The sequence below is a fragment of the Oratosquilla oratoria genome, chromosome 3, assembly GCF_046742065.1.
Source record: "Oratosquilla oratoria isolate Oo_2021 chromosome 3, ASM4674206v1, whole genome shotgun sequence".
Lineage (NCBI taxonomy): Eukaryota > Metazoa > Arthropoda > Malacostraca > Stomatopoda > Squillidae > Oratosquilla > Oratosquilla oratoria.
In genome coordinates this window covers 35,009,919-35,022,418 of record NC_134779.1, presented here as the reverse complement: position 1 = coordinate 35,022,418, position 12,500 = coordinate 35,009,919, and the positions used below count along the sequence as shown (strand labels likewise).

At 45.4% G+C, this 12,500-nt stretch overlaps 2 protein-coding genes across 3 annotated transcripts in view; both read left to right on the top strand.

Moving 5' to 3' along the window:
• The window catches only part of LOC143021484 (neuronal calcium sensor 2), a 618,726-nt gene that overhangs the window by 488,732 nt on the left and 117,494 nt on the right, over positions 1-12,500 (top strand). The window lies entirely within an intron of this gene.
• The window catches only part of LOC143017645 (uncharacterized), a 206,511-nt gene that overhangs the window by 193,181 nt on the left and 830 nt on the right, over positions 1-12,500 (top strand). The window lies entirely within an intron of this gene.

Here is a 12,500-nt window from a genome sequence, read left to right as displayed (position 1 = left end):
CCTTTCGCCATATTTGGCGACAGTCGTAAAGTATCGAACGCCTTTTGCCATATTTGGCGACGGTCGTAAATTATCGAATTCTAATACCTACCCTAGATATCATCTTTTTTCCTTTCTAGTTTTCTAGGATCATCTGGAACTATCACTTAGCTATCAAACCATTCGTCTAGACCACCTATGCGTTTCAGCAACGGACTGTCGTTTACCAGCGCTTCTATAGTTTTTTAAATCTTGTACCGTGCATTTTGATGTCTAGGGGGAGGGAGGGGGTCGAACTCCATCTCTGGGACGACCATTCAACTCTTAGGTGCTTACATGAGAGGGGTGAATGAATGGGTTTTGATTACGTCGTTTGTGTGTGTGTGTGTGTGTGTGTGTGTGTTTTAGGGCGTGCGTGTGCGAGTGTACGAGTAGTAGGTACTGACATAGGCAAGACCAGAATAATGATAGTAATAGCTACAATAGTAATAGTAATAATAGTAACAAATAATGTTATAGTAATAGAATTATATAATAATAGTAATAATATGATACATTAGTAATGATGACTTAATCAAGTATTTCAAGTTAAAATGGTTTAAAGTAATCGTGGATCAAGAGTTTAGATCCTACCGTCTTTCGTCCTTTTTTTTTCTGCTTCTTTTTCAGCTGTTTCTTCAGCTGCTTTCTCCTTTTCTTCATCTTCTCTCTTCATCTTCTTCATCTGCTGCTGCTGCTGCTGCTTCTCTTTCCTCTTCCTTTTCCTCATTCCTCTCCCTCCTCTTCTTTTTCTTCTTCTTTTCGGTCTTCTTTTTTATGCTTTTTCTTTTTCTCCATTTCGACAAAGAAGGACAGCTTCGTCCAGGAGTCATCAGGCTCTTTAAGAAAAAAAATCTCGAAGAATTGGTAGAACGAAAACTCGCCCATTGATATGCAAAGATTAAAGAGAGAGAGAGAGAGAGAGAGAGAGAGAGAGAGAGAGAGAGAGAGAGAGAGAGAGAGAGGTGAAAAAGAGACACTGGAGTCGCAAGACATGTGGAGCATTTGTTTCATCCTCATCCCTAATGTATCATTGTCAGGCTGCGGACAGAGCAAAGACTGTGAAGTTCGCCATTTGGGAATACAGAACAGATTAAAATCCTAAAAAATTAATTAATTAATATTGATAATAATAATAATAAAATGGAATACAATGATGAAATGGACTCCATAGGCGTAATACAAGACATTATCGATAACCGTGAGTTGATAGCTGGGCAGGTCATCAACTGAATAAAATCGCCTGACGGCAGTTTTTGGGAACCCAACAGGTTGGACCAGATCGGCAAAGATATCCTGAGTAGTCAACATCCGTTCCTGGTTGGATGAGTAGGTGGGTGGATGACTTGACTGGATGGGATGGATGCAGATCCGAGGGGGAATCTGGTGAAGCTGGGTCCGCAACGGAAGATTTCGTGCAAGATTAGAATTGACAGTAACTGGCGAGAACTTTCGGAGTTGTTTTAAACGAGTAGAGAATTGCTGCAACGAGAAATACGAACGAAAAATGTCTTTGGTTTCAGTCATTTCAGATTAAGTTTGTGTGTAACAGGGTGAAAAGAAAGAGGTTAGGGAAAGAAAAAAAAAATTCTCCAAAAAAAGGGGGGAAAGGAAATGGCCATTTTGTGACCTCCCTCTCCCCCTCTCACCTCCCTTTCCCCCCAAAAAAAAATAAGTTAAAAAAAAAGAAAAAGAAAATTGCGTGCCGTGCATGGAACAAAATTAAGGCAAACGCTGATAAACTATTAAGATAGGAAAGTCATTGACTGACACTGCCTGATGGAAGTAATTTAGAAAGAGAGAGATGAGAGAGAGAGAGAGAGAGAGAGAGAGGAGGCCGAGCCTTTGAAGAGATTAGAGATAAGAGAGAGAGAGAATTTGTATATCGACAGCATTAACCATCGCTTCTGTCCTTGGACTCGACAGAACAGCATCGGAGGGGTAGGAGTCGTCGTAGAGGTGGTTGGGGAGGGAGAGTGGGAGTTAGGAAAGTGATCAGCGTTCTCCTTTAAGTAGAGAGGAGTCTCCAGTCACAAGAGATTTCTGCGAGACTGTGGTCCGTAGGGGTGCCACGAAAAGGCCCCTGGAATGTTGAGCGCGTAAGATATGCAGTAAGCACACCATATGGAAGGGGAGAGAGAGAGAGGAAGAGGAGGAGGGATCAGAATGGGGGGGATATGAAGGGGAAATGGAGGAGGGGGATATGAAAGGGAGGGGGAAGAGGGGAGATAAATGAAGGGAAGGGGGAAGAGGGGAGATATGAAAGGGAGGGGAAAGAGGGGAAATATGAAGGGAAAGGGGAAGAGGGGAGATATGAAGGGAAGGGGGAAAGAGGGGAGATATGAAGGGAAAGGGGAAGAGGGAAGATATGAAGGGAAGGGGGAAGATGGGAGATATGAAGGAAAGGGGGAAGAGGGGAGATATGAAAGGAAGAGGGGAGATATGAAAGGAAGGGGAAAGAGGGGAAATATGAACGGAAGAGGGGAAGAAAGGGGATAAGAAGGGAAGGGGGAAGAGGAGAGATATGAAGGGAAGGGGGAAAGAGGGGAGATAGGAAGGGAAGGGGGAAAGAGGGGAGATATGAAGGGAAGGGGGAAAGAGGGGAGATATGAAGGGAAGGGGGAAGGAGGGGCAATCCAGCAGTCATTTAATGTGGAGGTTAGAAGGAGGACAAAGTTAAAGACTTAGGAGTTGTGGCAAGGAGGCGTGGAGGGGGAGGAGGAGGAGGAGGAAGAGGGAGGGAGGGAGGTGTAGAGGAGAGGAGGGGGAGAGGAATAGCTAAGTGGAAGGTGGCTGGGTTGTTGAGGAAGAATAAAATTGAGGGAAGGAGGTACTCAGGTTGAGTAGAAGTTGGAGGGGGCGTAGGGGGGGGGCGAAATAGGGTGAAGGTAAGAGAGGTAGGAGGGAGTGGGTGGAGGTAGGGAGATAGAGGAGATAGGGCAAAAGATTGGGAGAGGTGAGTGGAAGGTGTTTTAAGACTGGACGAGTTGCAAAGTGAGAAGGAGTGTGTGTGTGTGTGTGTGTGTGTGTGTGTGTGTGTGTGTGTGTGTGTGTGCAGGGAACAATGGTTATAGGATCCTTTCTCTTACTTTCCAATGTGTGTATGTGTGTGTGTGCGCGCGCGTTTGTGTGTGTGTGTGTGCTGGCCACTTAGCGACCGGGAACCACAGGCCAGGTCAGGTCAGCCACGAGCCGAGGGAAGAGGTCAAGCCGGTAGTTGACCCCTTGACCTCGCTCCGGTTGACCGGATTACGACTGGATGACCTCGTAAGTCCTTCCAGCATCGATACCGGAAGGCGTGGAAGTTCACCGAGAACAGCCACCGGTCATCAGGAGAGAGAGAGAGAGAGAGAGAAGTACCGGAAAGGAAGGAAATTAATAAGAGGCCATACAAGTTAACGGCGGAGGGGATGAGATGACACGGAAGACCGGCAGTGAGAGAGGTGCACAGAGAGAGTAGGTAAATATTTGAGTTGAATTACTTTTCGTATGCATGAAGAGATAAATATTTGATTTTATTATTCTCCGTAGGCATGGGTAGGATGTCTTCGGGGACTGTAACAAGTGTTCGCCTTAAGCCACATGAATAAAATCGCCTGGCGACGGTCATAAATTATACAAGAGCGATTGCTTAATGCCCTCTCTGTGTAATAGAATAGCTGGTCAGGTCCTCAGCTGAATAAAATCGCCTGACGGCAGTTTTTAGGAACTCCTGAGTGTCATCATCCGTTTGTGGATGGATGACTTGACTGGATGAGGGTGGATGCAGATCCGAAGGAGAAGCTGGTGAAGTTGCGTCCGCAGGATTGGAATGTACAGTAAATGACGAGAACTTTCAGATATGTGTGTATGTATATGTATGTATGCGTGTATGTGTGTGTGTGATTCACCACCACCATGGTCTTGAATCACGTGTTGGACTCGTGATCGACAGCTATTTCCCTCCCGGAAGAGACCTCAGAGTTCATATATGACTGATCTATGGGTAATGCTGTGACCTTACACGCACATACACACCCAACTCCCCGCCCACGAGACTTGGAGTAACAACCCGCAGCGCAGCGATACTGAAATTATTTCAGCCCTGGGCGGGATTCGAACCCGGACCGCCGTAGTGGCAAACTGAAACTCTATCAACTGCGCCACGAGTGTGTGTGTGTGTGTGTATTCACCTTGGTCTTTGGATCACGTGTTGGACTCGTGATCGACAGCTCCTTCCCTCCCGGAAGAGAGCTCAGAGCACATATGACCGATCTATGGGTAATGCTATGACCTTTCACACACACACACCCACACACACACACACCCAACTCCCCGCCCACGAGAGTCAGAGTAACGACCCGAAGTGCAGCGATACCGAAATAATTTCGGCCCTGGGCAGGATTCGAACCAGGTACTGCGAGCACCCCCGTACTTCGCAGTCCAGTGCTCTACCAACCTTGCCACCGAGTCGTGTGTGTGTGTGCAAAGAACAAACAAACACAGACACAAGCTGAGAAGGAAGAGAGAGTGGGAGGCAGAAGCGGGGGAGGAGAGAAGAGTGGGAGGAGGAGAGGAGGGAGGAGAGACAAGAGGATAGATGCAGACGTGAGATCAGTGTGATAAAAGCCGCGGGGAGTCAATGGAAGACGAAAGAGAAAGTGGGAAGGCTGTGAAGCTAACATATAGAAAGTTATTTGAGCGTGGAGAACAGAGAAAGTAATGTATAACTACGCTGTATAGATAGAGAGTTGAGGTGTGTGCGTGTGCAATGTGCACACGCATGTGTGTGTGCGTGTGTTTACCTAATTGTGTTTTTTTTTATTTAGCATACAGGAAAAGAGCTCCACTCGTAGGGTACCGTCTCTTATTCTCCAATTTTTGTACTTCAGATTCAAGAACGTGTATGTGTGTGTGTGTATGTATGTATGTATGTATAATATATAATTGTGTGTGATCGGGGAGCCTTGAATACGTAGGTGAGCTGGAGAGTTGAGCTGTGACAGAGATAAACATCAGATAGCCACGAAATTGGAAGGCAGGGATGAGGTGATGATGATGATGATGATGATGGTGATGGTGGTGGTGAAGGTGGTGTTGACCGAAAAAGTGATGGTGAAGTTGGAGAACAACATGATGAAGGTGTAGGAATGAAAATGAAGATGAAGGAGGTGGAAATGGGCGTGAAGGAAAAAAATTGGATGGAATTGGAAGCTTAGGAGGAAGAGGAAGATGCATAGGGCATGGAGGAAGAAGAGGAGGAGGAGGAGGAAGAAGACGAAGAAGAAAAAAAAAGTGTATTGGATAAGTGGAGGTTTTAAGGACCTGAAGAGGACACGTGACCGAGAGGGAGGGGGGGAGGAGGAGGAGGAGGAGGACAGCTCGTGACCAGGAAGGAGATTTAAAGTGTTGGTGCTTGTTACAATTGAGACATGGACAGGTGGTGGTGGTGATAGTGGGGATAATGTTGGTGTTACACTAGTTGTGGTGGTGATACTTGTGGTCAAGGTTATGGTGGTGGTGATAATGGTTGCATTCGTATCGGTGATAATGTTTTAAGACTATTTTGGAGGAACTAAACGAGACACTGTAATTGCTGTCATTAGCTTTTTTATTTTTTCAGAGTATTGTTGTTATTGTTGTTATTATTATTATTATTATTTTTCATTTTTTATCATTTTCTTGTGAATATTAATATTGTTATGGATGTTCGCTGGCCGAGCGGGTTAGAGCGTCGGTACTTGCGGCGAAGTTCGAGGTGGCTCGATCCCTGCCACCGGCGAATCAAAAGCCCTCTGTAAGAGGCACCGTTCTAGCCTCCTGTTGGGAGAATTTGTGACATAAACCAAATCTTCATTATCATAATAATAATCATCGTCATCATTATCATCAATATTATTTTATTTTCATTGTTATTATTATTGTGTGTGTGTTTACATGTACACAAGTGTATATTAGACAACTTTGTTCTGAGGGTCACTCTGTCAGCTGATTAAAATGGTTTGGCTTTGGCCTGAAGAAATTTTTAAAGGATCCCATTGAGCAATGGCGATCTGACTGAGAGCAGTACTATTTTTTTTTTTTTTTTTTTTTTTTTTTTTTTACTTTTATTTTTTTTTTCTTTATTTTTATTCTTCCTTTTCCATGCTCATATTTTGTTATTCAATATTTTCTGTTTTTCTATTTTCTATATTATACTTTTATTTATTAATCTATATTTTTATATTTATATACATTTTCTATTTTATTTTTAGTTTTAGTTTTTTATTATTCAAATACTTTCCTGTTTTCTATTTATTTTTGTTTTTGTATTTTCTATTTATATTTCCTTTTGCGAGAGATCTTGTAGTCTTGTATGTCATTATTAGCTACGTCGTCACGAAATAAATCCACTTAACTGAATAAAACCGCCTATTGTTAACCAGAATAGGATATATAAAGAGTGGCTTTGTAGTGGAACCAGGAAGAGAGTTCCCTCCTTGAAGCAATTTCAAACAGGTGGGTCCTAGATGGTTCAAGTAGACCTTCTGGCAATTACACGGAAATGACACCAAGGTAACCCAAAATGTTTACATTTTCGTTGATATATATGTTTTTTTCACTTGTTTGTATATGTTTATTTTATTCATTCATTATTATTATTTCCATAAATATCATGTGTGTACATATTATTTGCTTGATTATCATTTATTATTATTTATCTGTCAGTTTATTATTTATTATATACCTGTTTATTAAACTTTAAACTATTTATTTTATTTATTGTTATATTACAGTTTTTATTTATTTATTCATCATTATTATGATTTTTTCGCATCCGACCTAGTTATGGACCAAAAGGTCTCCTGTCGGCATGCTCCTTTGTAACTCTTTGTAACATATTAACGTTCGGCCCGGCCTCGCTATAAACCAAAAGGTCTCCCTTTGTCAGCAAGCTCTTTGCATTCCACAGCAGGAAAGCCTCAAGCTCAAAGACTTTGAGCTAAAACAAAAATCGTGTCTTGTCTTTGTCAAAAGGATTAAAAAAAAACCACGAAACTTAATAAAATCGCTTGACGACAAAAGAGAATAACTTGGGTTAATCAAGAAGGCGTGGCTTGTTAATCCTACGTCGTGGGATTTCTGTGAATAAAATTACCTGGCGGCAGAAAATAGAATAAAGTCTTACAAGTGTGACAAGTTTGTTGGTTATCTCAAGTGTACCACAATCTTGTCTTTATTCGTCGTTCTCCTTCTCCTCCTCCTCCTCCTCCTCCTTTTCGTCTTCGTCTTCTTCTTCCACCCTTCCTCGTGCTCATCCTCTACCTCCACCTCCTCTTACTCCTCGATGTCATCTTTCTCATACTCTCTCTCTTCCTCCTCTCCCTCCTCATCCTCTCCCTCCTCATCCTCGTCCACTTGCTCCTCGTCTTCTTCTTCGTTGTCCTCCTCCTCGCCTTTCTCTTTTCCTCGTTTCTTACAAGTCTTCTTCCTCGTCCATGGCCTTGTCCTCTTCCTTCTCGTCCTCCTCCTCCTTATCGTCCTCATCTTTCTTCTCATACTCCTTCCTCCTCCTCTTCCTTCTCGTCCTCGCCCTCATCCTCCTCTTCCTCGCCCTCACCCTCTTCTTCCTCCTCCTTCTCTCCCAAATCTTCTTCCTCGCCCTCCTCCTCCTCCTCCTCCTCCTCCTCCTCTTTTTGCAGTAGGGAGTTGTTAAGTTGTTATGTCCTGGAGACGGACGAGCTTTCTCGTTTCTAAGAACTCTGAGTCTCTTCTAAGGTCGGCTCGTGAATGGATGCGTGTTTCAAGAATATAACTTCAGTTGGATGTCTGTATCTAGGGGCGAGGTGGGTGTCTGTGGCTGGAGAGATAGAGAGACCGTTGACCGTTAGAAGTCTTTTTGAATTTGAATTTTCAAAAGTGTGCTCCACCGCTGTCCGTTACATTTTTTTTTTTTTTTTTAAATATGATTTTTCAAAAGTGGGTAATATAATTTCAGCGAGATGGATGTATCCAGAAACGTGGGGCAAGAGGAATGGGGCTACAGAAGGTGGAGGGGTCTGGCTGCCGAGACCGTTAACCGTTAACCGTTAGACATAATTTTTGAATTTGATTTTTCAAATTAGGCGTGGATGTCCGTTGTAGACGAAGTGCGCTGAGCGACCTTTCAGTATACGCTGATCATCTGTTTCGGATTTGCTGAAGTGCCATACTACTCCTGCAAACATCACGTGGCCAGGAAGGGTTGGGGGTGGGTCGCAACCCGTGCCATGTTACTCCTGCAAACTTCACGTCGTCTGCCTTTCTAAAGCTAACCATCTCACGGAGCGACGCCCTTGATGATGTCTTCTTCATTAGTAAACAATTGAAGGGGAAGTGTCACCACCATTCTCGTAGCCACACGCGCGTGCGCGCGAGAAAACAACCACGCCTCCTGACCCTCCTCCTCTTCCTCCTCTTCCTCCTCCTCCTCCTCCTCCTCCTCCTCCCCGCCTCCTTCATTTCCTCCATCTCCTCCATCTGCTTCACCTTCTCCACCTCCTCTTTTTACTCTACTTTCTCTTCTTCCTCCTCCACCTCTTCCACCTCCTCCATTTCTTTCATCTCCTCCACCTTTTACTCCTACTCATTCTCCCTCCTCCATTTCCTCCATTTTCTCCATCTACTCTACCTTCTCTTCCACCTCCTCCATTTCCTCCATGTACTCTACCTTCTCCTCTTTCTCCACCTCCTCTTCCTCCTCCTCTATCTACTCCACTTTCTCCTCTTCCTCCTCCACTTTCTCCTCCTCAGCCTCTTCCCCCTCTTCGCCCTTCTTCATTCATTTCCCATCTGTCTGTCTTCTCACGTCACGTAGATCTCATACTAATGATTTATTTATCTATCATTATTTTTTAATTGATCTCTTAGTCATATCCCCCACGGATATCAACACCTACATACTCCCTCCCCCTCCCCCTCCCTCCCTCCCACCCACTCTCCCCCTCCCTCTCCCCCTCCTTTGCGTCCGTCTATCCCCTTCAAATTCCAGATCTCGACTTTTGTGTCTCCTTACTCTGTCCTGTACACTTGCCACCACCGTTTGCCTCCTTCAGCCCTGCATGCCTCCTAACGCCTCCTACCTCCTTCCTACCTGCCTCCAAACGCATCCTACCTGTCTCCTAACATATCTTACCTGCCTCCTAACGCCTCCTATCTGCCACCTAACGCCTCCTATCTGCCACCTAACGCCTCCTATCTGCCTCATACCTGCCTCCTAACGCCTATCTGCTTCCTAACTGCACCCTACCTTCCTCCTAACGCCTCCTACCTACCTCCTAACGCCTCCTACCTTCCTCCTAACACCTCTTATCTGCCTCCTAGCGCCTCCTGTCTACCTCCTACCAGTCTCCTATCACCAGCAGCTTCTTACCTCCTCCTACCTGCCTCTTATCACCCCCAGAATGCCTCCTGCCGCCTACTACCTGCCTCCTGTCCTTTCTCCTTCCTGCCTCCTAACGCCGCCTACCTGCCTCTTATCACCTCCTCCCTGCCTTCCATTGCCTCCTACCTGCCTACTATCACTTTCAACCTGTCAACTATCGCTTCCTACCTCCCTCCTACCTCCAACCTCCTACCTCCAGCCTCCTACCTCCTACCTCCTGCCTGGCCTCTACAGCGTCCCGTCTGTCTCGTATCTCCTAGTGCCTGCCATCTACCTCCTGGCTCCTATCAGCCTCCTACCTCTTTTTGCCTGCCTCCTTGCCGACTATCCTTCCCCCTCTTCCAATTTACCCGACTGCCTTTCTTTGTCCTTGAAACCAGTCTTAGCTGTCCTCCTCCTCTTCCTTCTCTTCCTCTTTCACCTTCCTTTTCCTCCTCCTTCCTCATCCTGTCCTCCTCCCATTTCCTTTCCCTCCTGTCTCCCTTCCTTCTCTTCTCCCACTTTCTACTCTCCTCCTCCTCCTCCTCCTCCTCGTCCTCCTCTTCTTCCTTCCTTTTCCTCCTCTTTCTTCCTCATCTGTCCTCCCCCCTTTTCCTTTTCCTCCTCTTTTTTCTTCTCTTCTCCCACTTTCTCCTCTCTCCTCCTCCTCCTCCTCCTCCCATCGCCAAACCGTTTTATTCGTCTGATTTGGCCAAGTTGGGACAAAATTTGTTCAGGTCGGTCAGGATTCCATTTTGTCTCAATTCTTTGTCCCCCTACCCCCTCTCCCCAACCCGACGCGCGCACACACACACACACACACACACACACACACACACACACACACACACACACACACCACAATTAATAACACATTCTGGTGTTACACAGAACAAAATCAATGAAGTGGACGAAAAAGCAAAACTTCATCTCAAACACACTTAAATCTTTTCTTTCTGCTTCCCTTAAATTGGAAGTCGCAACCCCCCAATACAGAATCATGCACTCGACCATCTCTTCGAACGTGGACTCTTCGCGTACGTCCTCCAGGTATTTTATTTCTCATGACACTATTCTTTCTCCACACCCTCCAAGACACTTACTCTCTCTCCGTACTCTGTAATTTACCTCCGCCCACTCATAATAGATTATAATTGGAATCGTCGCCCGCCTTCTGATGTTGCGACAGTTTCTTCCTGGAAGAGGGTGCAAGACGAGAACCCCGGGGCACTCCGCTAGACACTGCAGCCAACGCATTGCGCGCTGGCATTTGCAACTCTGCAACTTCTCCGCTGTTCGTTCGATCCGGTTGTAAGTGGCTCAGCAGAGGTGGTACTGTGTGTGTGTGTGTGTGTGTGTGTGTTTGTGTGTGTGTGTGTGTGTGTGTGCAGGCTCGTGGGTATGTTTTCGTTGGAGTTGATGTTTCATGCAGACCAATTTTGTGTTGAAATTTATACATTTTTAGTATGTAAGCGCGCGCACACGCACACACACAGACACACACACACACACACACACACACACACACACACACACACAATGTGAAAGTGGACTTAAAATGTTAAAATGAAGAAATTGAAGCTGTGTTTGATATACAACTGGAGAGTAGTAGACAGGATCCCATGGGCGTTGTTCTTTCCTTTATACTACAATGATGATGAGAAGTTGGATCGGGAGCCCCACTCCCCCCTCCCTCCCGAGAGCGTGGACCAAGTTTCAAAATAGACTTTTGGGTCAAGTTGCGGTGGTCATTAGCCGGACCCTCGGTCTATTTGAAAAGGGATTTGGTTCGGAGCGAAATGACCCGAGATGAGGTGCCGACCGCCGCCGAGGCTGGGCCGAATTCGAGATAATTGCGAACAGTGCCAGAAGCTGGCTCTTCATCACCCTGACCGATAATTTTCCATTCATATTTTACGGTCTAATTATGGCTGGAGACATACCGCAGACAGGGGTGATATTTTCTTTTTTCTTTTTAATTAATGACACGTCGTTATCGATGGGTTTCGGCAGGTGGGTGTGCTTGAGTGCGTGGGAGTGCGGGTATCGCGCGTTTGTGTGTGATTGTACGCGTGTTTGCATATGCTTGTGTGTTCCTCCAAGCGTGCTTGTGTGTGCTTGTTCTCCAGCTTGTGGGTTTACGCGTTTGTGTGTGATTGCACGCGTGTTTGTGCTTGTGTGTTCCTCCAAGTGTGCTTGTGTGTGCTTGTTCTCCAGATTGTGTGCTTGTGTATACACGTTTGTGTCCCAAGTTGTACGCGCATTTGTGTGTACCACGCGTGCTTGTGAGTGCTTGCTCGTGTGTATGTGCGTGCTTTTGTACACTTTCGCCCGTGCGTGTCAGCATGGCTTTGCATGTGTGTGGTGACTATGAATGATACATAGTGCATGACACATAGTGCATGCATGGCGCTCTTCTTTCCTGAGGAGGCTTGGGTCATGTTGCATGACCACAGTCGATCTCTCTCTACGTTTCGAAAAGAATTTACGTGCGATAGACACGCCCCCCTCCCCCCCCTTTTTTTTTAGAAGTGTGGCGAGAAATGGAATTGCTTGTGGTACTGAAATTTCTTGTAATATGGTGCTATCGTGTTTCCTTGTCCTACGCCCACGCTTGAACACGAAGTAACACACACACACACACACACACACACACACACACACACACACACACACACACACACACACAACGCACGTTTTTCTTTGAGCTACTAGACTACTTGACAAAAGTGTTACTGAACTACTGTGGTAATCCGGCACTACTCTCACGTGAATGCTCGACCTACAATCACCTCCTTTGGGTGTCAGAAACCCCCTTCTTGATTGAATAAAATCGCTTGGCGGTAGGTTGAGTACAAATCGAACTTAGACGTTCATAAGGTTTAAGGAAGAGGTTTTTGACTGTCGAGGATTAACTGAATAAAATCGTCTGGTGGCAATGCGTTGCTTGTGTTGTTGATCAATGTGGCGCTGCTATAGATAAAAAATTATATTGTCGTTTTCGTAAACCAGTTATATTAAGTGGATTTGATTAATGGATGGTTAACCTAATGCAAAAATAAAGACCTTCACAGCTTATGGTATGCTGTCAGGGACAGATTAGAGTCCTGGGCTTTTGTCA